At 43.4% G+C, this 15665-nt stretch overlaps 1 protein-coding gene across 1 annotated transcript in view; it reads right to left on the reverse strand.

Moving 5' to 3' along the window:
- Positions 1-15665, reverse strand: part of RSPH14 (radial spoke head 14 homolog) — a 224302-nt gene that overhangs the window by 19365 nt on the left and 189272 nt on the right. The window lies entirely within an intron of this gene.

Genomic DNA, 15665 nt, shown 5'->3' on the forward strand with positions numbered 1-15665 from the left:
GCTCAGCCCACTGCACCATCCACTAGACTACTCTGCCTCTCAAGATTCTCTCTCTCTCTCTTTATATGGCATAAGAATGCAAAGCTAGTACAACTATTCATTTTCATCTACAATCTACACTTACAGGTAGAGATGGCATTTTGGCTCTATATCTCCATTTTCAGACAACTTTCTTGAAACACTACCTTTCAGTCTGAAATGTCTTACGTTTGGTCTTAATGCAGAAATTTGGTGGGTTTTTTTTTTTAAATTAAGTTTCATAAAAATGTGTTGAGCAGCTTAAGTTATCTAAGCATCGGGAAAGAGTGGTTTATAAATGTTAATTGTTTTTAAACAATGTTTTTACGATCAGGCTTTTCATTTGTAAATTTCATTTAAACAAGAGATAGTGGAACATTTTGGATAAAATATGAACTGACTCTCGCCATTCTTCGTCCAAACAAAACATGAATTTCTGAAGTTTGAAAAGATTTTTCTATCTTAAAAACAAAACAAAAAAAAGAAGAAAAATCTCCACATCTCTGTACCTGCTGGATATAGCAGAAATCCCATGAAAAGGGCTATTCTGGCTTTTCTCCCAGTGTTTCCAATCCAAACTGTGCTAGAAATGGTGAGGTTTCCAGTCTCCTTTAAAGGGCAGGCACACAAGAGGGGAGTGTTGTTTTCTCCATGCTGTGAACAGTTGTTGGCATTAGTGTACAACTAAGATTACTTAGGTAGCTTGAAAAGGAGCCAACAAGCAGCTCCACTCTTAGAAATAGCAAAATAAATCAACAAAGCAAAAATGGACCACATTTCTGGGATATACATGAACAACTCACATTGACTTCAACAGGAATTGCATGCATATATCTGAGGTCAGAATTTGGCAGAGAGAAAAAGAGAGCACACACACATTTCTCTCCCAACAAAGAATAAACACACTCCATGTTCAAACACCTTCTTGGACACTGGGAAAGCTCACTGCTGAGAGCAGTGGTAGTGCTTCACACTAACAAAAGTGGCTTTCAACTTTTAAATCCAGCTACTTTAAGGGCCAGAGGAATTAAGAGCACTTCACTTGGGCTCCTTCCTAGAAATGTGTACTTACAAGTTTTCATTTTCCAGATTTTTTTGCTGTGAACGCTGTTTTTTCCTTTCTTTTTTGTGCAAACAATTAATTAGATTACTTATTGAAATTTAGGTAAGTGTAATACTTTAGTTAATTCTTTGATTTTTGTAAAGTGTGTGTGAATTTTGCAATATCAGCATGATTTCTAAAATTCTGCCCTAATTCTATTTTTGTCAGAAAAAAGAGCTTCTCATGCTGTTGATAACAGAGATGGGGGATTTACAGAAGGCCATGTGCTGCTGGACTCATACAAGCTGAGTACTACTTTACTCCATGAGTACTCCCAGTTACTTCAGTGGGGCTACTTGACAGATAAGGAACTACTCAGCATGAATAAGGGAATTAAAATACAGTCAAGAGAAAGGTAGTTTTACAAGTGAAAAATTGTCTTTGAGACAGGAGAAAATGCAAACTATTTTAGGCAAGTATGCCCCTTTTTCTTTATGCTTCATTGCTAATTCCAAAGATTTAGGATTACCCTTACAGGGTAGCATTTAGCTTTTTGACTGGCTTGTGAAATCTTCTGGTGGACCTGAGGATCTCTTTGCGGAAGCCTGAAATATCTGCTGACATTTCTACAACAAAGCATCAGAGAGGAAGGAGTTAAGGCAGCACTTTTGGCAGTGGAAGCCACGTCCCTTTGTCCCTGCTGGGCATGCTCCAACTGCTGCTACAGTATAAAAAGAAGCAGCCCAGCTCAGTCAGGGCTGACTGCAGAGGGGGGAGGATGCACCTTGCCAACTCCATGGGCGCAGGCGACATCGAGACCCAGACAGGTTCCCAGACACCTGCAGACGCCCCAGGGAGATTGTGGTCGCTAGGAGCGGCGCTGCCCGAAGAGCCCAGGGACTCCGAAGATGCCCAGACTTCAACTACAGGAATCACAGTAGGACGTAACCCAGGGAGGGACTCAGGGCTGGTCTTAGGGAAAATGGTACCCTGGGTGAACTTGCATTTTGGTGCTCCTGGCCCCTGTGGGTGTGGTGCCCCTGGCCCCCATGGGCTCCCCATGCTCCCTTCACCCCAAAGGCTTGTGCCCCTAGTCCCTGCACCCCCTTCACTCCTAACTCCTGCATCTCCCTCCTGCACCAATGTGAGGAAACTGACCTGGATGCATGAAGCAGCTGGCATTGCTACTTGCTCCCCAGGGACTGCTGCTCCTCTGCCCTGCACACCCCAAGGGGCTGTGAGGGGAGGAGCAACATCAGGGCTCCATGCGTCAAGGTCACTTTTCCAGCCTGGGCTGCATAAGGAGAGGGCGCGAGAGCAGCAGCTGCTGGTGCCTCAGCCCAGCCCAGCCCAGCCGGGGAAAGTGACCTGGATGCAGGAGCCCTGGCGTGTGCGTTGCGGGGACTGTGTGAGGGAAACTGTGTGAGAGAGTGTGTGTGGGTAAAAACCGCGAACAAAAGCCACAGCTGGCCAAAACGCCAGCCATGTGCTGCTCCCACTAAAAGGGAACCATCACACTATCTCACCCTTCACATTTCTGATATGAACTACCAGGCCTTGAATTAAAATTTTGTATGAAATTGGGGTGAATTAAAACACTGTAAATAGTTTTTTAAAAATAAAAAATCTGAAAAGCTTGAATACATTTTATTTACAGTGTCATTATTCATACTACTGTTGCTAGTCCTTCCCCTCCACCCCAAGGCAGAGAGGCACAGAGACTAGGATCAGGACCAGCTGTGCTCCCAAAAGACCAGGCCAAACTTCCTGAACTGAACCAGACCCACATCCCTCCCTAGACCAGAGGCACTGGTGGGGGGGATGGGGCAGGGGAAACTTTTGGGGGGGTCTAGTCTCTCCCAGGGCCTCTGGTGGGGGGATGGGCGCACTGGGTCTCTCCCAGGGGTGCTGGTGGGGGGATGGGGCAAAGGGACTCCAGTTACTCTGTGGGGCCTGCACTGAGGGGACTTACCTGGAGCAAGGAGCACCCACAGGCCGGGGTGTCCGTCCACTGTGTGCTGGTGCACCTCCTGTCCAGCATGGTTCAGGACCTGCACGCTCCCCGGCCTCCGCATTCCAATAATGGCGGGGCTAAGGCGGGCACACAGGGCGGGGAGAGAGCTGCATGCGCAGCACCCTCCCACCAGCACTGCCCCAGGCCCAGCAGGGGCCTGAGAGCCCAGGGAAGAGGCAGGGGCCATGCCATGGGGGAGCCCAGCTGTCTGCGGCAGCCAGAAACCCCTGGGCCTGCCGCCAAGCCTCTCCCTCCTCCCCTGCTCACACCACCAAGCGGTAAGAGCCTCTGGGGGAGGAGGTGGGGCAGAGCGGAGCTGCAGTGGCTGAGGGCTCCTCTCCACCCCAGTGACGGCCAGAGCGCTCAGCTGGCGGAGAGGAGCGGGGCGGGGGGGGGAGAAGGCAGCCCTGGGCCCGCTGGCCGAGAGGAGCAGGGCTGTGGGGGGGAGGGACTGGGGAGGGGAGAGGAACCAGTGCTGCGGATGCTTGGCCGCAATGCACAAGTGGAGCACTGGGCTGGGCCAGCTCACAGCACCCTTTTTGGCGGGCCACCCTGTTGCCCCACTCCCCCACCCCAAAGGCCATCTGTAGAGGGACTAGCCAGTGTCCCCGAAACATCAGCGTGTTTCGGGCGGATTCCCCACCAACCGGGTGGCAAACCCATTCACCACCACCAGGCCCCTGTGCTGGGACCTGGTGGAGCAGGGGGGGCCTGGGTCCCCCTACCCAGGCCATCCCCACTTTGTGGGGTGGCCCACCAAACCTCCACTATTGACTCTGGCCATTGGGACACACTTCCCTGCAGCGGAGGGGAGTCCAATTGATTCTGTCCATTAGGCCACATCTCTTTGAGGCAAAGGGCAGCCATATCGATTCAACTGTGGAGCTACATGCCCTTACCCCACTCCCCAGGAGTGATGGGGTGTACGTGCTCCATGACATGCCTCAATACATTGTTTTTCCTGAATCTCTCTCCCTCTCAAGGTATTTTCAGTTCTCAGTGCTTCTAAGAACAGATGTTTCCTATCCCAGGGGAATTGTTTCCAGTGGTTTCTGCCAATGGTTGTGTGAATTTTTCATAATGAAACAAGTCAGGTTAAATTCTCGGGATTTCCTATAGCCTCAGTGCATACTGGGTGCATCTCAGACTTAGGGTCAATGAGAATCAAAGACAGGAGGAGCACTCTCTAGCTCTGTAACTAAATGAGAAGGTGCCAGATTGCTCAAACGCCTGAGGTCATTTCCCAAAGAGGTAGAGGAAGGAAAGGGAGACAACGCAGATGCCCTGTGAAGCTCTGGAATGACAGAGGATGCCAGCCAGCCCTCCCCTTCACATATTAGGCAAGGATGAAGTAAAAAGCCAAATACCCACTCTACATAAGTAGATAACAAAAGACAACTTGGGAAGCAGGCTGAGCTTGGTGGGAGACAGCGGCCCCTGAAAAAAAGGGTGGTGAAATTCCCTGATTTTGTATGAAACCAAGGAGTTTCACTTGGTTTCAGTCCAGATTTGCTTAGAATCTAGGGAAAACTGGAAACTCCATGTGAAATTTGGGGGAGACAAATGTTTGAGCGAAACGTTGGTTTTGGATCACTATCGCTCTCTAAAACAAGACAGGTGGGTACTGCATATTCTAGAGACGTCTTTCTGCCTTTCAACTGAGGCTGTCTGTTGTGATAAGGGGTCTAGTTCTCTGCTGTCCTGTTCTTTGTGTGATGGGCAGTAGAGAGGCAGAAAGGATGCAAAGTGGGAATAAAACAGTGTCTTTCTGATGTGGTAGCATTTGCTATCCGTTTTGATTATACAAGGTGAAGGCAATGAAGAATCAGGCCCACAGACTCTGTTGTATTTGTGCAAGCTGTACCAAAAAAATTCAACCTGTGCCTGGCCCCTAGATGATGTGCATGAAATAGATAAAGAGCTCTGAAACACAGATAATCCTCCTCCCCATCTTTTACCTTAAAGCAGCTTATGCAGTAGTGCCTGGAGATCAGCATGCAGAACAGAGCTCTAGTGTGAGCAGCTCTCCCTTAGGGATTCATTTCCAGTCACTCTGCTCCAGTTTTGGGAAGAGGATATTATATTTAGTAGACTTGCATAAAGTGGTGTGATTGGACACAGTCAACTTACAAATAATGTGGAGCAGTCCCAGGGGAATGGAAAATCCCAAGGTGCAGGAGGAAAACCCTGTTCTCTTTGTAGAGTTTCCTCCAAAGTCTTCTGTTTGGTCAGGTTTATCCCTCTCATGGAAGAAGCAGAGAGTGTGGCCCCTAAGCCTCATTAATCTCAGGAAACTGCCAGAGGTACAGTGCCATCCTTCACACTGGCTTCAAGCCACTCTGCCTCCCAGCTGACTCGTACACTGTTCCAGTTTAGCGGCCTGCCAGGGAATCCCCACAGGCAGCTGTTTCTGGAACCAAGGGTTCCCTTCCCTATTGGGCAGGGGCTTTGCACAAAAGGTAAGGCCAAGAATTTGTGGGGTTAGGGGAAGGATCATGTGTATTCAGAGCCCAAGGACCCCAGTTCCTGTTTGCATTTGTTTTGTTTTGTATTAATATAACTCCAGGGACTGGGGCAGGAAATAAAACCCACAAATTAAATCCATTGTAAAGACAGCTCCTTAACCCTGCAGATGCTGCTCAGTGCACATACAGGAATGCAAAGACTTCCCTAGTGGATGACACCCTTTGAGAAAGGGCAAGGTACTACACCCCATTTTATAATTGGGAAAACTGAGGCACAGCATAGGGGCCAGACTTGCTCAAGATGAGAATGTAAGTCAGTGGCAGAGTTGGGAATAGACCCCCAGGAGTTGTGAATGCCAGCCCCCCTGCTCTAACCATTAGACCTCACTTGGAAACGGAACCCAAGAGTCCTCCCTATTCATGCATATAGAGCATTTGTGGTACAGGCTGACTTCTGACCCCCTTCCATGAAGAAGTGGGGATCCACACACAAAAGGCTCACTATGCTGAGATCTGGGCGAACAATCAAACTCTGTTTATCACTGTAGGCAGTGTGACCCACATCTTCAAAGGTATTTGGGAACCTTTGGGAGTTAGCAACACCTGAATCCCTTTAAGGATTTGGGCCTCCAGCTTGTTGGTTAGACTACTATATTGCAAGTCAAGAGATGTGGGTTCTATTCACAGTTCTGCCGCTGATTAGCTGGGTGACCATGAGCAAGTCACATCACCACCCTGTGCCTTAGTTTCCTCATTTGTAAAATGGGGATAATGATACTGACCTCCTTTGTAAAGTAATTTGAGATCTACTAATGAAAAGTGCTATGCAAGAGCTACATATTATTATTATTATTTAGTATATTATAAAATCTCATTTGGATAAATGGGAATATTCTTTTCTAAAAGAATTTTCTAAGCATATTCTAAACTCCCTGTTGTCATTGCATTATCGCCATTTAGGGAAAGAAGTTGTTGTTTCTCTGTGAGAGCTGCAGCCTTAATGATCCTCTGTTGCAAGGGCCCAGGTTGATGATGCAGGAGAGACCTGATTACTCCCATTAAATTCAGTAGGAGCAGGTTTGTGTCCAAAGATTGAAAAAACTGATTTTCCATTTGAAAAAATTATAAATCAGAAAATTTCAAAACTGCTGTAAGGTATAGTCCTTGCCCCTTAAACTTCCACCTCTTTTGCGGGGTGTCTTTGCTACTGGAATTCAGTGTTTTTCAATGGCATTCACCCTGCAAGTAAGGGAGGATTTTAAAGCCACAGGACAGCAAGTTTTATCATTTTACTATAAATATTTTTTGGTTATTTTTACAGTTGGCTTTACAACAATTAAATTATGCCCCCCTCCCCACACACACTTTTTTTTTTTTTTGATCCCTAGGAAAGATATGTAATCAATACGTAGAGAAAAACTCTCCAAGCATCTAGAGGATAACTGAACCAGGAGCACCAAGAAGTGTGGATTTAGAACTTTAACATGGACAAGGCTCCTATGGCCAGATCTGCTGAACTAGCAAATGGTACATCTACCAGTAGCCACTGGATCCTTTTCTACACTACAGCTCCCATTGGTGCTAACACCAGGACAGCTGAACAATGAAAACAGGTGGTTGTTTTCAGTAATTTTAGTAAAAAGAGTACAATGCTACAGCATTCCCATTAGTCTTCTAAACTTTCAAGATTAAAAATAAAAAGGACCTCCTATTTAATCTGCCTTTGTACGGGGAGACTTTGGGTTGAAAGAACCCCGGGTAACACCTTAAAGTATTAGACTCAGAGCCTGCAAAAATACACATTATTAACTTAAAGCACAAGAAATCCCATTGACTTCACTGGGACTACTCATATGTTTAAAGTTAAGCACCTGCAAAGGTCTTTGCAGAATTGGGGCCTTAACTGGGAAGGGAAAACAAACAATACCTGAATTATAAGAGATTCCAGGAACTGTCCTCGTAAAAGGACACAATCAACTCTAAAATCACACTTCTTTCTGGAGCTTTTAAAATGTACTGTTGTTGTTATAAGCAACTCCTAAAACTACAATAGCAGAAAGATTAGAAGAAAAAATTTTTTTTTATAAATCAGTTTGTTTGCTGTGTATACTTGGCAGCAGATTGTGTTGTCTGTTTCACTGGTTTCCATGTATAGTCAGTTCCCCCTGTGATTTGCATGGGTCTTTTAAAAGTGTTTTCTCTCCTTTCTTGCTATGTATCATCAAATCACAAAAATTGGACTGGTAACTCCTGAAACTTATTCCTTTTCTACAACTGACAAGTTTGAGCTGACAGTGCTTGTTGCTCTACTATCTTGCACTTTATGTAGTAATAATAATATTAACCTAATAACAATACCTAACACTTACATAGTGACAGGTTTCAGAGTAGCAGCCATGTTAGTCTGTATCCGCAAAAAGAAAATGAGTACTTGTGGCACCTTAGAGACTAACAAATGTATTTGAGCAGAAGCTTTTGTGAGCTACAGCTTATGCTCAAATAAATTGGTTAGTCTCTAAGGTGCCACAAGTACTCCTTTCCTTCTTACATAGTAGCTTTCATCCATAAATCTCAAAACACTTTATGAAGTAGATAAGTATCTTGATGCTTGTGTAAAATTGGTATAAAGTTCTACCAAATCAGATATCTCCACGTGCACGTGTGGTAATGTTGTACAGCCACTTGGCACTTAGTTTGCACATGTGTAAATGACTATAAAATGTGCAGGGTAGTGGAGATTCAGGCCCTGAGACTCTATAGTGAAGTATATAACTGAACGTTCTTGATCAAGTCTGTATTGCATGGGTATCTGCACTGCACTGGCTAAGCTACCAAGGTGTGTGCCAACATGCATTGGATTTAGAGTAAAGCATGGGATGAATTTTCTGGACACATTCTCCCTTCATAGAATATCAGGGTTGGAAGGGACCTCAAGAGGTCATCTAGTCCAACCCCCTGCTCAAAGGAGGACCAATCCCCAACTAAATCATCCCAGCCAGGGCTTTTTCAAGCCTGACCTTAAAAAACTCTAAGGAAGGAGATTCCACCACCTCCCTAGGTAACCCATTCAAGTGCTTCACCACTCACTTAATGAAAAAGTTTTTCCTAATATGCAACCTAAACCTCCCCCATTGCAACTTGAGGCCATTACTCCTTGTTCTGTCATCTGCTCCCCCTGAGAACAGTCTAGATCTATCCTCTTTGGAACCCCTTTTCAGGTAGTTGAAAGCAGCTATCAAATCCCCCCTCATTCTTCTCTTCTGCAGACTAAATAATCCCAGTTCCCTCAGCTTCTCCTCATAAGTCATGTGCTCCAGCCCCCTAATCATTTTTGTTGCCCTCTGCTGGACTCTTTCCAATTTTTCCACATCCATCTTGTAGCATGGGCTCCAAAACTGGACACAGTACTCCAGATGAGGCCTCACCAATGCCAAATAGAGGGGCATTTTATGTTCATGTTCCAAAGGTCTAGTCAGAAGTCTATAAGAGAGAGCTCTATTTTGCAGCCCACCTGTAAGGTTATTAGAACCAAACAAAGATATCCTTGTTAGGGGCAAAAACCCTCTTCCCAATCTGAAACCTGAAATACAAAGCCGAAGATATTGATAGCATGCTGTTTCCTGCACAACTGAAAATGAACTAAAGACAAAAATCTTACATGTTCTAGAGTCTGAAGTCAGCCTGCTCGTACAGCACAAGAGCTAAGCCATGACTTCTGTCCACAGCACAATGAAGAGAAATCCAAGGGCTGAATATTTCAGTTTTCTTTCTTCATTACTGAACTCCTATTCTAATGGCTCAGATACTGGTTGGGAATATCCTAGTGCTGGCTACTCATATGATGGCTGTATTCTATAATTGCTTCCTGCCTATGGCACTAACACCTGAAAATAATACAAATAGAACTGAACTTTGTGAAATCTGATGTATTACTTTTTCTGTGATTGCTTATTTGAAAAAAAAAAAAGCATTCTTTTGAGAGTTAAGTTTACTACTGTTTCTCCTTTGTCTCTCAGGAACCAATGGGAGATATACTTTATTTTCTTATTGGTCATAAATGACAGTTTGTCAAATACTCACTTTTCTGATCGTGTATTTATTTCTCAGAAACACGAGCTAGGTCTAGTTTGGGTGTTGTTCTGTTTGTGTGTGTACTTGCAACAGCTGAAGATTCAGGGTCACTTTGTGTACTTTTTAAATATAAAACCTCTGATTTGTTTGAAAACCAAAAATACATTTTACAGTTTTTCATGATGATCAATTATTGCTATCTTGTGACAGACTGTTTTTTCACCTCATTCTTTACTAATAAGGACAAATGCATGAAGACAAAACTAAGAGAAAACTACAGCCATTCAGTACAACCCAACAAACAAGATTTATTTATTTTTTTACATTGTTTTCCAAAATATTTCCATAAAGCAGTAGCTCCCTAATAGTACTGTAATTTTGAAGGCTGGATGCTTTACAAGGAATTATACTTTTGTCTTATTTTATACAATCCCTGTTCGGTTATTTTTTCTGAGACTCTGTAAGAGTTAAGGTTTATATTAAGTGAAAACTGCTATGTAATGTTAACTGCACAGCTAAAACTAGCATATCTTCCAGGTCTCTAGGCCAGCCCTTAGGCAGCTGTCCGCCGGCTGCTGGATTCAGTGCTTGTTACTGTAGACGTGGCTTCTGTGGTAAATGCTGATTCTGCATTGGACCCAATAACTGGGAGTGACAGATATAATAGGACTATAACAAAAATATGAAGGAAAAACTCCTACATAGTAAGAACTGATCTGCAGATGCACTCAGTTCAGAGGAATAACTTTCTTGAAAAACATTTTGTTTATGGGACACCTGATTCTTAGATTTTTCTAGTCTTTCAAGATACAAAAATAGAAAGGACATCCCATTTAGCCTACTGGTAATATTAGTAGTATCAAATGAGACATCGAGGTTTAAATCCTCAAAAGTGTCTTTCACTATCAAACCTGACAGGGAGACTAGGGTTATGTCCACACTAGGAGCTAGGGGTGTGGGTCCCTTGCTCCTGTACACATACTCTCTTTAGCTCTCCTTGAGCTAGTGTGAGTATAAATAGCAGTGAAGCCACAGTAGCATGGGTATTGGCAGTGTAAGTATGTGTACGTGAGCAGGGGACTCACCCCCCAGCTCATAGTGCAGACATACCCCAAGGGCTTGATCTTCTGCAAAGCTCCCATTTACTTTAATGATGCAGGATTAGGGCCTAAATGTGAAAGCCTGACTGGGGCCAGAATTTCACCCTAACAGTGCTGAGATCCACTGGGCTCTCACTTTTTTGAGCCCAAGCTGATACCACCTTCAGGAACTATTTCACATTTGGGGACAATGTATACCTCCAAATCAGCGACACTGCTATGGGTATCCACATGGCCGCACAGTATGCCAACATTTTTATGGCTGACTTAGGGGACAAGAGCTAAGAAAGAGTTGTTCTAACGCCCCTACTCTACTTGTGCTACATTAAAGACATCTTCATCATCTGGACCCATGGAAAAGAAGCCCTTGAGGAATTCCACCATGATTTCAACAATTTCCATCCCACCATCAACCTCAGCCTGGACCAGTCCACACAAGAGATCCACTTCCTGGACATTACGGTGCTAATAAGCAATGGTCACATAAACACCACCCTATACCGAAAACCTACTGACCTCTATACTTACCTACATGCCTCCAGCTTTCATCCAGACTACACCACAGGATCCATTGTCTACAGCCAAGCTTTACGATACAACCACATTTGCTCCAACCCCTCAGACAGAGACAAACACCTACAAGATCTCTGTCAAGCGTTCTTACAACTGCTGAAGTGAAGAAACAGATTGACAGAGCCAGAAGAGTACCCAGAAGTTACCTACCACAGGACAGGCCCAACAAAGAAAATAACAGAACGCCACTAGCTGTCACCTTCAGCCCCCAACTAAAACCTCTCCAACGCTTCATCAAGGATCTACAACCTATCCTGAAGGACGACCCATCACTCTCATAGATCTTGAGAAACAGGCCAGTCCTTGCTTACAGACAGCCCCCCAACCTGAAGCAAATACTCACCAGCAACCACACAACAAAAACACTAACCCAGGAACCTATCCTTGCAACTAAGCCCGTTGCCAACTGTGTCCACATATCTATTCAGGGGACACCATCATAGGGCCTAATCACATCAGCCACACTATCAGAGGCTCATTCACCTGCACATCTACCAATGTGATATATGCCATCATGTGCCAGCAATGCCCCCCTGCCATGTACATTGACCAGACTGGACAGTCTCTACGTAAAAGAATAAATGGACACAAATCAGACGTCAAGAATTATAACATTCAAAAACCAGTCAGAGAACACTTCAATCTCTTTGGTCACTCGATTACAGATCTAAAAGTGGCAATTCTTCAACAAAAAAACTTCAAAAACAGACTCCAACAAGAGACTGCTGAATTGGAATTAATTTGCAAACTGGATACAACTAACTTAGGTTTGAATAAAGACTGTGAGTGGATGTGTCATTACACAAAGTAAAACTATTTCCCCTTGTTTATTTCCCCTCCTACTGTTCTTGTAAAGTGCTGGAAATGGCCCACCTTGATTATCACTACAAAAGATTCCCCCCACCCTCTCCTGCTGGCAATAGCTCACCTTACCTGATCACTCTTGTTACAGTGTGTATGGTAACACCCATTGTTTCATGTTCTCTGTGTATATAAATCTCCCCACTGTATTTTCCACTGAATGCATCTGATGAAGTGAGCTGTAGCTCACGGAAGCTTATGCTCAAAAAAATGTGTTAGTCTCTAAGGTGCCATAAGTTCACCTTCAGGAAAGTGCATTCATTATTTCTTTCCTCTTCTTGAAGCCATTGGTATCAAAGAAGCTGTATCGCTGAAAGTTATAAATATCAGAATCCAGTCATCTGTATCTGATGCTATTTCAAATAACTCCACATGAGAAAAATTAAAAATAAGAATACAGCTACTTGTAATCTTCTCTAAATATTCTGTTAAATTCTTCATGTGCTAAAAAGTGAATCACAGGTATTTCTATATATAATTAACCCCAATCTAAAATTACTCCTTAAAAAGAGGGTGCTAGATAGAAAGTTGAATGAAATGAAACCATTATAACTAAATTTTGCAGTACAAAGAAGGGAAATTGAGGGATACCTCTGGTCTTTGAATTGCTTTTTTCTACAAAAACTATGTGTGTATGTTGTGTTATTGTTATTCACATATAATAAACCTCAGTGAAATAAATTAGAAAGAAACCCTACTGGATTTTGCAGCTTCTTCTAACATATTCCTATTTTTATGAGAATTTACACTGAAACTAAACATGTATGAATTCTGTATAACTTTAAGAGTTTTGATTGGTCTGAGAAACAAACCTACCCCTCCCCAAAATGCCAGTAAACAAGCAAGGATTCAGCTTTAGTGAGTGATTGGCAATGTAAAGATGAACAAATACTTGGGCAACCATGGATCCAGCTATACTGTATATTGGGTATTTTACAAGAAAAGGATTTCATGACATCTTGCTAGGTAAACATTATCTCCTTCAGATTGACATAAAAATTCTTATTGAAAATATGGGTAAAATCCTGGTCTGCCCTACAGAGAGGCATTAGGGGAAGAAAGGGTCCAGACACATCACCCTAACCAAACTGCTCTCTCAAAAAATTATTCATCAAGACTCACCTCACAAAGTGACATTTATGGAATTCCTAAGAAGAATTCCATAGAATTGTCCAACAATCTCAAGAGATGAAAGCTATACATATTCTTTTTCAACATGTGCTGTGGATTTTGTGGGGATGGGGTTATTTGGGCATATAATCAGAACAACAGTTACAGCATTGAAATCTATTAACAATAAATGGCTTTTCTGGTTATCAAACACCCCAGATTTACTTTGGCATTTAATCTCCTATAAGAGTCATTTGCCAGCCTCACAGGCTCGTCTGCCATATATTTTCCTTACAATTATTGTGGGAGTTGGAGTGCCAATGTTACAATCAATTCAAAAAAGAAATGCCATACTGAAGACTTGCTGTTTGCAGTAAGATGTGGAGACTTCTTGTCTGCAGGAGGATGTGGAGATGAAATGGAGGGAAAGATATGCTTGTGTTCAGTATAGGGATACTGAAACCCTTTTTGCCTGTATGAGTTTGTATGGAAACATGGGTTTTGTCTGTGCCGTTGATCAAGAAGATTTGAATTGTCTCCATAGTGTTGAACTGCCACAACAAAACTAAAAATTGTGTCACCAAAGAGAGTTGCCACACCACTGATTTGCCTCATTCTCAGAACAGCTTCACTTCTAAAATTCATTATCCATGTATTGGTGCTGTTTTTCAAATGTAAAGTACTATTCTGAAGGTACAGTAGAATGTAATGTCAGCTTCTTTTGTAACTACAGTACTTGTTCTTTATGGAACAGCAGATTAACCTGCAAAACTTGTTATGATTCTTTTATCCACATACTGTCCTTTCACATATATGGAAACTATTCTGTGACTGCATTCCTTTAGCAGTGTAGTTGAGATGGTCTCATGTGCAATGGGAAGGAAAAGGCACACTGAAAATTAAAAGCAAAACATTATTTCTAGTAGGATTTCAAAACTGGTCATTGTCTCTTAATGCATATGCACCTTGGAATGTATTTGCATATTTAGAATTTCTAGCAACAGTCTCCCAGAACATTTAGTGGGTCTACACTTAAAACTTTTGCTGGTATAATAATGTTGGTTGGGGCTTGAATATATTTTACATTTTTGTGCCAGTAAAAGCTCTAATGTAAATGCAATTATACAGGGGAAAAGGTGATTTCGACAATAGAACTTATTCTGTGTGGTGAATTGGTATAAGTTCTATTGGTAAAAGCACGTTTTTGCTAGTATAAGTTGCAGCTACACGAAAAGAGTTTGCTGGTATAGCTGTACTGGCAAACCTTTTCTAATGTAGACAGTGCCTAAGAAGAAAATGCCTAAAGCTTGGGGGGAAATCTTCCTTTTACTCTGAGATTCAATGCTGGGCTTTTATTTATGTGTTGGATGTGAGAGCACGCTTTTAGGCTGTATCTGTACTTGAAAACTCAATCAGTGCTGCAGCTCAACCAGCAATAACAACAGTGGAAGTGGTAGAATCATAGAATATCAGGGTTGGAAGGGACCTCAGGAGGTCATCTAGTCCAACCCCCTGCTCAAAAGCAGGACCCATACCCAATTAAATCATCCCAGCCAGGGCTTTGTCAAGCCTGACCTTAAAAACTTCTAAGGAAGGAGATTCCACCACCTCCCTAGGCAACGCATTCCAGTGTTTCACCACCCTCCTAGTGAAAAAGTTTTTCCTAATATCCAACCTAAACCTCCCCCACTGCAACTTGAGACCATTACTCCTTGTCCTGTCCTCTTCCACCACTGAGAATAGTCTAGAACCATCCTCTCTGGAACTACCTCTCAGATAGTTGAAAGCAGCTATCAAATCCCCCCTCATTCTTCTCTTCCGCAGACTAAACAATCCCAGTTCCCTCAGCCTCTCCTCATAACTCATGTGTTCCAGACCCCTAATCATTCTTGTTGCCCTTCGCTGGACTCTCTCCAATTTATCCACATCCTTCTTGTAGTGTGGGGCCCAAAACTGGACACAGTACTCCAGATGAGGCCTCACCAATGTCGAATAGAGGGGGACGATCACGTCCCTCGATCTGCTCGCTATGCCCCTACTTATACATCCCAAAATGCCATTGGCCTTCTTGGCAACAAGGGCACACTGCTGGCTCATATCCAGCTTCTCGTCCACTGTCACCCCTAGGTCCTTTTCCGCAGAACTGCTGCCTAGCCATTTGGTCCCTAGTCTGTAGCTGTGCATTGGGTTCTTCCGTCCTAAGTGCAGGACCCTGCACTTATCCTTATTGAACCTCATCAGATTTCTTTTGGCCCAATCCTCCAATTTGTCTAGGTCCCTCTGTAGACAAATTGGAGGATTGGTAATGTAGACAGGACTCAGGGGTACTTTTACCACCTTGTAGTCTAGCCCTACTTGTTGGTAAAAAAAACAAAAACACTCAAGGCCAATCTCCACTGCAGCTTCCACCA

The sequence above is a fragment of the Caretta caretta genome, chromosome 15, assembly GCF_965140235.1.
Source record: "Caretta caretta isolate rCarCar2 chromosome 15, rCarCar1.hap1, whole genome shotgun sequence".
NCBI lineage: Eukaryota > Metazoa > Chordata > Testudines > Cheloniidae > Caretta > Caretta caretta.